Source organism: Ursus maritimus, unplaced genomic scaffold (genome assembly GCF_017311325.1).
Source record: "Ursus maritimus isolate PB19 unplaced genomic scaffold, ASM1731132v1 scaffold_10, whole genome shotgun sequence".
Lineage (NCBI taxonomy): Eukaryota > Metazoa > Chordata > Mammalia > Carnivora > Ursidae > Ursus > Ursus maritimus.
In genome coordinates, this window is record NW_024423344.1 from 4,878,903 (window position 1) to 4,890,473 (window position 11,571).

The window sequence follows — 11,571 nt, forward strand, 5'->3', positions numbered from 1 at the left end:
GAAAACCCTACCCAGGGTAACAACCAAAACTCCAGTCCAATCCAATGTAAAAATTTATAAACAGTAACTGGGCTTCCTTTATTCTAGTTCATTCTCACCGCGTGGACTGTAGTCTCGAAGTGTAGCTCAAGGCTGAGAGTTAATTTCCCCTGAAACAACGCTTCGTGATTTTATGAAATGGAATGTGCCTAATAGTATGTCTTTGATCATTGGGAAACAATAAATTAGTCCCTTCTGGAGAATGTTTGCCAGTTATATAAAGACAAAAGAATGACAAATCATTATTCCTTTGTTTAATGAGTCAGCGCAAGGCTGTTTAGCTTGAAAATAAAAAGATGAGGATATTGTGGGCAGGCTTTAGGACACTGAAGTCCTAAAAATTGAGTAAAAATCATAAGCCAAACAGAAAAAGGAAAAAATCTCTCAGGGAGAGCAAATAGCACCTACGAAATCATGGAGTCAAAAAAATAGCCATAAAGCTGAGGAATTACAAGTAGCTCCATATGACAGGGTCAGAGGGTAAGATCCATGTAAAGGTACAGGAAATGTGATCCGAGAGCAGTTTGTGGGAATATGGTCATGAAGTCTCCATTATGTTACCTCCGGAGTTATGTGGGAGCCACTTTCAAATTTTAATCAGGTTAGGTGATCATAGTTACACTATAAAGATTCCTCAGGTGACAGAACTGAGGATGACTTGGAAGGAGACAAGACTTAGTACAGGAACAAAACCAAGAAAAAAAGGGTATCTGTGAGATTAACTAAAAACCTTCAAGAAAGGAATCAGCAGTGCCAAGGATCACGTAGGGAAATTGCCTGTAGGATTTGACAACTAGTTAGCCCTTATTTGTCTCTGTGCTCCAGAACCTGCAAGAATTTCCTGATGCCTGTAGGATCAAGTTCAGGTTATTATGCATGACATATAAGGCCCATCACAACCAAGTCCTGGTCAACCTTCTCAGATTCTTCTGAGGCACCCCACCGTCTGTCCCCACGACCAGCTTATGATAATGCGTAACCCTTAGTGAATACTTACAACGTGCCAGGCACCTACTAAAATCCTTTTGTGGTTTAACTCATCGGATCTTCCCGACAACCCCACGGAGTACATAAAACCTTCATTTTCAGATAGAGAAAATGAAACTAAACATTTTACTTGTACCTCCAGAGCTATCAGTGGGAGAGCCAGTAGGACAGCCAGGATCTGTAGTCCAACTCCAGAGCCTGGGCACTATTAATATTAAATTATAATATTCACAGAATACAATCACTTCACATTGCCTAGCTCCCCCATGTACCCTGCCTGTATTGTCCTCACCTACTTGCACTTCCCTTCCCATCACTTTCCATCTGACATATCCCTAGGTCCTCCTCCAATGACCACTCGTCCCAGCTTTCCCTGGGATTCTTTCTATCTAATGTGTACTTTGTATATTCACTGTTGGTATTATAGAACATGTCACATTTTTATTGACTATTGTTAATTTTTATTCATTGCAACCCAGAGCACCTTTGCATTCCTCTTTGTACCTGAAGAGCTGAGTACAGAGTAATATTCAATAAATGTTGCTAAGATGTTTGAGAGGTGAATGAATGACTGCATATAGGTCGATGGCAACTTCACTCCTAACATCAGTCAATGAGGTTTTGTTTTGTTTTGTTTTGTTTTGGGGCCTGTTCAAAATGCTTTGGGCTGCAAGTAACTGATTACCTAACAGTAGCTAAACTGATAAAGGTTTGTTTTTCTCACATGTCAGTAAGTCTGGAGGAATGCCATTCTTTGACAATGTCAAGACCTGCTTCCCAGTGATGTTTTGGGGCTCTCCTTGTCAGAAAATGGCTCTACAGCTCTAATATATCCATATTCAATGTAGGAGGAAGGGGGGAAAGGGAAGAAAACATTTCTACCTGCTTTAGCAGAAAAACAAGAATTTTCCCAGCAGACTTCTATTCTCTCTCATTGGCCACCCTGAGCTGCAAGGAAGGCAGGGAAAACCAAGCCTCTATGATAGAAGGTTCAAGCAAGAGAACAGGGTTTTCCGAGTGACTGTCTGATCAGTCTACAACACTATCTACAACATTGCTCTAATATACGTGGCAAATTTATTTTTAAAGTATCTACAGAAATATTAGAAAACAATGTAACTAGTAAGTTTTTTAAAGCCTGATTAGTGACATATCAAGACACATTTTTTAAAAGGATAGTCGGGGGAAATATTTCATGCAAGTAATCTTTCTTTGCCTTGGGATGGCATGATTTGGGTAAATTCTATGATTTTTTTCTGCTCACTTTTATATAATGACAGTCCTGAGGTCACTTTAAGTTACAAAATATAGTTTCAGTTCTCTAACAGAATAAGTTCCAGGCAAAATCACTAAATAAAGGTCAGCTTCTCCTTGATGTTGCCATCAATGCCCCACACTAAGTCCTGTAGTCAGATGCTGCCTGCCTTCCAGGGGGAGGTAGGCAGTCTCTTTTCTCTCCCTGTTCCCCCAAATAGTAGTTGTGATTCAACCACATGCAGGCCAAAGCTGTGGACACAGGAAAGATAGGAGGATGGGCTGCTCCTTGGCTGGGTGGTTTTGAGCCCTGTGGGTCTGGCAGGCGATTAAGCTCAGCATTTCTCCTGTGGGACTCTTTGAAAAGTCCTGTCACTGAGGACCTCAGCAGAGAGGCAAAAGCATTTCTATACTGAGTGATCACTCATGAATCCATCCACAACCTTAAGGAGCTCCATGTCACCTCCCGCCTCTGGTTGCTCTGGCCCTATCTCAAGCAGACCCTATGGAAGAAGCCCCAACCTGATGCTTTCCACTTAGTTCAGGTGTCTTCTATGGAAAATTCTCTCATGCCCCTTGCCCAGCAAGCTTGGGCAATGCCATTGCCAATACAGCCACCTCCCTCCTGCTGCCTCAGAGTTCTTGGGCCCCAGGCCTGAATTGGCCTCGACCCCAGTTCCAAGTTCTCACTGTGGTTCACCAAGCTTAATGCAAAGGAGGTAAACCCCTTTAATCCTGTCCACTTGGCAACATGTCTATCCAAAAATCCTCTACCAAACTTCTCTCTCTGTCCTCTGGCTAAGCGGGGATCTCAGTCACAGAATGTGCTCTGAGGCTCTCTGTAACTGTGTATATGTGGGAGGGTCTGTCCCCAAACACTTGGGTATTCAATATCACCATCAAAACTGAGGTAGGAAGCACTTTATTTTAGCACTTTCTTACCTTAGATAAAATACGATTAGCATGTAAAGCAACAACAACAACAACAAATATATATATATATATATATATATATATATACATACATATATATATATATATGTGTGAGGTGCATATAATTATATATTCATTAACTCAAAGTTCAGACACCACAGTATACCAGAATTACAGCAGTTAAACAAAACAATACTCAGCTCCTATGAGGCTCACGTTTTCATAATGGGGAGACAGAAAATAAATAAATACACAGATAAATGATACACAAAGCAGAAATCAGTCCTGTGATGAACCATGGTGGGCAAACAATGGAACGTGACATGGGCTGGGATACTGTTCATCTTGATGTCGTCTGAGAATGGAACCAAATATGCAAAGTGAGAAAGCATACTGAAGGAAGCTTTAGGATAATGTTGGTGATTGAGAAAACAACCCTTACGCAAAGGCAAACTGTAAGGATATGATTTAAAAAAAAAAACAAAATTTGCTATTCTAGTTCATTCTCCTTAACTCACCTCACCTTATTACCATAACTCTGCTTAAGATATTTAAATTTAAGAAAGTACTCATCAGAATCCTATACATTCTACCCACTACAAATTTCCAAATGGAGTATCTCAACCACATTAATAAAAGAAAGGACAAGTACCATATGATCCTCTTAATAGATGCAGAAAAAGCATTTGACATAATACAGCACCCATTCTTGATAAAAACCCTCAACAAAGTAGGGATAGAGGGAACATACCTCAACATCATGAAGTCCATACACAAAATACCCACAGCTAATATCATCCTCAATGGGGAAAACTGAGAGCTTTTCCCCTACAGTCAGGAACAAGACAGGGATAGCCCCTCTCACCATGACTATTTAACATAGTACTGGAAATCTTAGCCTTGGCAATCAGACAACACAAAACAATAAAAGGCATCCAAACTGGCAAGGAAGAAGTCACACTTTCACTATTTTCAGACAAAAAGATACTCTATGTAGAAAACCTGAAAGACTCCACCAAAAAATTACTAGAACTATTACATAAACTCAGCAAAGTCACAGGATATAAAATCAATGTAAGGAAGTATGTTGCGTTTCTACACACCAATAATGAAGCAGCAGAAAAAGAAGTCAAGGAATCAATCCCATTTATAATTGCACCAAAAACCATAAGATACCTAGGAATAAACCTAACCAAAGAGGTAAAAGATCCGTACTCTGAAAACTGTAGAGCACTTAAAAAAGAAATTGAAGAGGACACAAAGAAATGGGGCAAAAAACTCCATGCTCATGGATTGGGAGAACAAATATTGTTAAAATGTCTATACTACCCAGGGGTGCCTGGGTGGGTCAGTCAGTTAAGTGTCTGGCCCTTGATTTAGGCTCAGGTCCTGATCTCAGGATCCTGCATGGGGCTCCACATTCAGTGCAGAGTCTGCTTTTCCCTGTCTCTCTGCTCCTCCCCCTTGCTCATGTTCTCTCATTCTATCTCAAAAAAATACATAAATTCTTTAAAAAAAATGCCTATACTACCCAAAGTCAATCTACACATTTAATGCAATCCTTATCAAAATACCACCAGCATTTTTCACAGAACTAGAACAAACAATTCCAAAATGTGTATGGAACCACAGAAGATCCCAAATAGCCAAAGTAATGTTGAAAAAGAAAACCAAAGCTGAAAGCATCACAGTTCCAAACTTCAAGCTCTATTACAAAGCTGTAGTGATCAAGACAATATGGTACTAGCACTAAAACAGACACAGAGATCAATGAAATAGAATAGAAAATCCAGAAACGGATCCACAGCTGTATGGTCAACTAATTTTTGACAAAGTAGGAAAGAATATCCAATGGAAAAAAGACAGTCTCTTCAACAAACGTTGTTGTGAAAACTGGACAGCAATATGCAGAAGAATGAAACTGGACCACTTTCTTACACCAAACCCAAAAATAAATTCAAAATGGATTTAAGATCTAAAGGTGAGACAGAAAACCATTAGAATCCTAGACGAGAACACAGGCAGCAACCTCTCTGACCTCGGCGGTAGCAACTTCTTACTACACACATCACCAGAGGCAAGGGAAACAGAAGCAAACATGAACTATTGGGACTTCATCAAGATAAAAGCTTTTGCACAGCGAAGGAAGCTATCAACAAAACTAAACAGCCTACAGAGTGGGAGAAGATATTTGCAAATGACATACCTGATAAAGGGTTAATATCCAAAATCTATAAAGAACTTATCAAATTCAACACCCAAAAACCAAATAATCCAGTTGAGAAATGGGCAAAGGGCATGAATAGACATTTTTCCCGAAAACACATCCAGAAGGCTAACAGACACATGAAAACGTGCTCAACATCACTCATCAGCAGGGATATCAAAACCATAATGAGCCACCACTTCACAACTGTCAAAGTTGGCGAGGGTACGGAGAAAGGGGAACCCTCTTGCACTGTTGGTGGGAATGCAGACTGGTGCAGCCACTCTGGAAAACAGTATGGAGGTTCCTCAAAATGTTAAAAATAGAACTTCCCAATGATCCAGCAATTGCACCACTAGGTATTTACCCAAAGGATCCAAAAATACAGATTCAAAGGGGTATAGCGCTCCGATGTTTATAGCAGCATTATCAACAATAGCCAAACTATGGAAAGAACCCAAATGTCCATCGACTGATGAATGGATAAAGAAGATGTGGTATATACATTTGATGAAATATTACTCAGCCATAAAAAGAATGAAATCTTGCCCTTTGTTATGATGCAATGCTATGGATAGAGCTAGAGTAGATATTATGCTAAACAAAATGAGTTGGGCAGAGAAAGACAAATACTATATGATTTCACTCATATGTGGAATTTAAGGGGAAAAAAAAGATGAACATATGGGAAGGGGGGAAAAGGAGAGAGGGAAGCAAGCCATAAGATATTCTTAACGATAGAGAACAAACAAGGTTGATGTAGGGAGGTGGTGGGGGGATAGGCTAGACGGGGAACGGGTATTAAGGAGGGCACTTGTTATGATGAACACTGGGTGTTATATGTAAGTGATGAATCACTAAATTCTATTCCTGAAAACAATATTATACTATGTGTTAACTAACTAGAATTTTTTTAGAAATTTGAAAAAAATAGTCATTTAAACTACCTGTTTCATTGAGGTGTTCTTCCAACTGCTGAATATTTTGTTTAGTATTTGTTTTCAGTTCATTCAGTGAGTACTACCGCTTTCAGGGGGAGCACTCCATTTTTGTTTATATTCCTACAAGTGTGCACTAGGTTGTGTGTGTACAAGTACGAGCATGCATGTTTGGGCATGTAGAAGGCAACTGTCACTGTTGTTTTAGCATGGTATAGGTCTTTATGCATCTGAATGATAATGAACTACTCTCACCAATGGAAGCAGGATTTTCAGCTGTCTGTGCCCAGAGACATTCTGCACAAGTTAAATGAGGAAATTTCCACATTCCTGCTTATCTCCTGCACATCCCAAAAGACCCTGTGCAGTTATGGCAGGATATACACAGCACTCGGGGCAGAGGGGTGGCAGGTAGCACCCAGACCCGTGACATCCGGGCAGGACAGGATGTTAGGCAGTGTCATTAATAACACTTTTCCTGAAGCTAGGAGAAAGCCACACATCTCTATGCTTATCTCTAGAGCCTTCTTCCTTCTGGCCTTCTTCTCTTCCTTACCCCTGAGTTACCGACCTTGCTGTGTTTGATAAGCACCCCTCCAGATTCTGTCAGACTGACCTTGGTAAGTACTTTGCCTAAGTCAGGCTTGTTGGCGTTCCACCAGCTTTCTCTTTATGCTCCTCACAGCATCCACACACTTCCTCTTCTACCTCGCCTTATCCCCTTCCCCCAGCTGCTGTGGCAGTACCATCCCCATCTTCTCTTCCCTCTTCTAGGCTTTTCTAGAACTAACTATTCACATACAAATCCTGTTTTGACAATTCTGAGTTCAGTACATGACTGCCTGTGAAATGAAGCGGTGACCCAGTATCCGTACACAAACATGCAAGAGCACTGCAGGGGACAGTGAGGGTTTTGGGGAAGCACAACTACACAAAACAGGGGTCAAATCAAGACAAAATGGTGGGCTGAAGATGCAAATTCCTGTATCAATGACTCTTCTGTCACTCAGAGGAAAAGTCGGTGTCCTTAGCATATAAGGCGTTAGTGGTCAAGCCCCCCATGTCCCAGAGCTCATATCCTCATCGATCATTGTCCCCCTGGTCCCTGTCTCATCTCCCTCTGGCTCATTCCACCCCAGCCACACGTGGCACCCTTCAGTCCTGAACACCAACCACACTCCCTGCCCCAGGGTCTTTGCACTTGCTATCTCCCTATTTGGCATGATTTCCATCCAGATGCCATTTCTTACTCCCTCTCCCCCTTTATGTCTACACTCAAATGTCATCTTTCTCAGGAGGCCTCCCCAACCACCCTACACAAAATAGCAATACTCCCAATGCCGTCCCCCTTAGGTTACCTAATCTTTCTCTACAGCACCTATGACCATCTGCTACATACTCGGTTACTTATTTGTACAATATCTATGTCAACACACCATGTTTTCTACTCCATTAGGGCAAAGCCATTATCTGTTGAATTCACTGCTCTCTTCCCAGCATGGGACAGGGTCTGGCGTGCCACAGGCACCCAGTAAACACTGTGGAATACGTGACTGGATGGATGCTCACTCTGCTGGCATCCTGGACCCCTGGGGTACCCGTTCCTCCATACCCCTCCCACCTTGTTCTAGTCTTGGTTTCCAGCGTCTGACCCCAGGGCTCCAGCACTGCCAGGCTCCCTTAAGCCACAGTTGTGGAGTGGTTCTCGCTGTGCCCTGCTAGACGTCGGTTGTCCCCTGGCTTCAGCCCTCTGGCCAGTGGCTCTCCGTTGTGCTCCAGGGAGCCTGTGCCTGTGCCCACACTCAGTCTGCAGGTGCCAGCTGACCCCAACCCACAGGTCATTTAGCAGGATAGGTCCTGCCACTTTGGCTTCCTTCCCAGGACAAGCAACCACCAGCAGATTGGGAGAACAAGGTCACAGTCACATTTTACTTCCTTAATGAAGATTCTTAAATCTCGGTGAGAACTCACAGCTGAAATATTCAGAAAACCTGCGTCTAGGGTTTAAGATTAAGAACATACATTCTGAGGGTGCCTGGGTGGTTCAGTCAGTTAAGCATCTCCCTTTGGCTTAGGTCATGATCCCGGGGTCTTAGGTTTGAGCCCTGCGCTGAGCTCCCCACTCAGCAGGGAGTCTGCTCTCCCTCTCCCCTTGTCGCTCCCCCAACTTGTACTCTCTCTCTCTCTCAAATAAATAAAATATTTAAAAAAAGAAACTACATTCTGATGACTCTCGCTGAGAGATGTTCCTAAGACATGCACCTGTGCACAAGAGACTTCAGTTCTGTTGCAGCAGACACTGCTAGAATGGCCTCATGACTGCTGTGCCCTCCCCAGATCCTCCTAGGCGGTCCCCGATGCCCTTCTCATCTGCAGACACGTCCTTCTCTTGCCCCTGTGCCATGTCCTGCCTAAGGTAGGAAGTCCCAAAGCACCTGGGCATGTTAATACCCCCCCTGCAGTGGGTGTATCACTAAATCACACTCTTTGCTCCCCAATACTGCAACTTAGACTGTAACAGTCTCAGACAGTGTGACCCCTCCACCACTGGTTTGCATCCCCCCACAGGCCCCTTCCCAGTACGACATCTCTCCATCTTGTGCTGAAAACTTCCAAGCCTTGAAAAATTTCCGAAGTGAAATTAGTCGAGCACTCAAGACCACACTTGTTAGGCTTCCACTTGTATGAAATGTCCGGAACAGGCAAATCCATAGAGACACAAAGTAGACTGCTGGCTGCCAGGGGCTGGGGAGAGGGGACAGTGAGCGGTAACTGCTAATGGGCTTCTTTGAGGGATGGTGAAAATGTTCTGGAATAGTGGCACATACTGATGAACATCGGCAAAAGCCACTGAATTGGATCCTTTGAAATCGTGAACAGTATGGTATGTGAATTATGTCTTAAAAAGAAAAATAATAACATCGTAGTTGATGTGAATATATCACCGTACCGCCTTGTGTAGATTCTCTCTGGGCACAAACATTTTTAATGTGGCTACCTTGACCTTTTTTGGTGAATCAGGTGGTTTATTTCACTATCTTCTTAAGAGATTCTCAGTCGTTTTCCAGAATGGTCAGAACTGACAGCTTTGTCCCAAATACATACACAAATAAGACAAAACGCAAACTCCTTATCAGAACATCCAAGTCCTACTTTCATCCTGACCTCTCACTGACCCTGGTTTACTTTCCCCACCTCCCACCTACCCTTGCAAGCTCCTCAAATTAACCCGCTGAGCTTGGTCACGTGGCCTTTGCATCTGGTCTCCTTCTGTCCTCAGTGTCCACTGTGCCTTCAGATTCAATCCTCTTCAGGAAGCCTGACGCTTCTAGCCTGATGACACCATGGCCAGGTTTCCACCTCCTTGATCACTCATCCCATCTGCGTCTCCTCCCCAGGCGTGCTGACAGCAGCAGGGCACCGCACAGGGATCCTGAGCTCCACCTTCAAGGCCTTGTGCCGAGCAACCTCTTCAAGGGAAAACGAGGTCTTCAACCAGAAATGCAGGAGGCTCAGGCAGTATTTATCCAAGAGGTCACATTTAATAAGCAATAAGTCAGACAACTGACAAAACTTCCCTTCTCTTTGTGCTAATGTAGACACAATTGCTTAACTTTTATTTTTAGTTCCATTGAACGTGCTTTGGGAAATGATGTCATGTTTCTGAGTTAACATCCCTGCATTTTCTACTACCAACGAGGGTACTATGAATTCCCTAAAGTGCTGTAAAAATTATGAGAAAATAGGCTTGCACAGACTTTACACGATGCTTTTGAATCTATTGTTAATTTTAATAAGAGTTAGTTGTTTGGTTGCCAAAAATCCTAGATTATTCAAACACAGCTTTGCCAAAGCAAAGTTAACCAGTAGGGGCCTTAAGTGTAGTCATGCTTACATATATCCATTGACTAATCCAAAAGGACTTTGCATTAGAAAGGAAACAAAATGACTCAGCCCCTGGATATTATAAAGGTGACACATCTTAAGCTGTATTAGCCATTTCAAGGAATACTAAAACCACATGTGAATTCCTCTGAATTCTGAATCTCCCTTCCATTTATAGTGACCTTTGATTAAACATCCTCTCTTGGAATATTTTATAGAAAACATGGAGACAGAGTGAGCTGGCTGTAGCAGTATGTACGTTAAAATATATTTGCTGCTTGCTAATAAATAGAAAGTTTGAATGGAGTTTCAGGCCTAGACACGATAGTAGGAAACACATGATATAAACCCATCCCACCATAAAACTGAATAAACTGAACATGGAAAAGGAAATAGTAGGAGCAACAAATATCATAATACATTTCTTCCTTTTTTTCTGCTTCTCCTGCCTACTGTTATTCTTCCAGTCAGTTCATTTTCCTTCTATTTATCCTTTATTTTCCCGATTTGTTGTTCTTCACCTTCTGCCCTTCTCCATCCTCTGTCCCTTGTGTGGTAGTGAATGAGGGTGTGACCCCCCCCTCCAATTCTCACACCTCCCAGCTGGGGGGATTGTCACTGTTCTGAGCTCACATTCTCACCTGTTTAACTGGACTGATTGTCAGGTTATTGTCAGGTGAAATGGGGCAGTCACTGACCTGGAAAGTGCTCATTTATTCATATAAGATGTGTAATACCACTATGCACTGGGCACTGGTACCGTGAAAAAAAGAGCACAGTTCCTGCCTTGGGGCACATCACCTCGCAGGAACAGCAGCCAGGCAGGAATTGCAAGATGGTGGCCTCCATACTCCTTTATTTCTCACTCCCAGTCTCTTCCTTCACCCTACTCTCTTGCTCAGGCATCTGAACAGGTAAGATCAGTGCCAAAAAAAAAAAAAAATGAGAATCAAACGCTAGGTGTCTTGGGTACACTTGAACCCCTTTATCTCAACTTCACCTCCTCCTGATGTGCCCTACCCTTTTCTCCAGCACTTCCCCAGCTCTGTGAGTGCAGTGAACAATAACTGCACATTTTCTGTGTGAAAGCACTCTACCAAATCAGAGATGATGGTAATAGTAACAGTCCTACCGCCTGTAAGGAACCTGAAGAATGGAACAATATGCAAACATAATCAACATAATTTTCATATAAAAGGAAAAGTGCTAAAATAAAGAAAACCTACCTAAGTCGTTAGTGGCTACAAATGCCAAGATACTGTCTTCCATTAACAGGGCTTTCCTGGACCAGCGCCATGGCTCCACGAGCCCGTCAGGAAAGAGACTGCA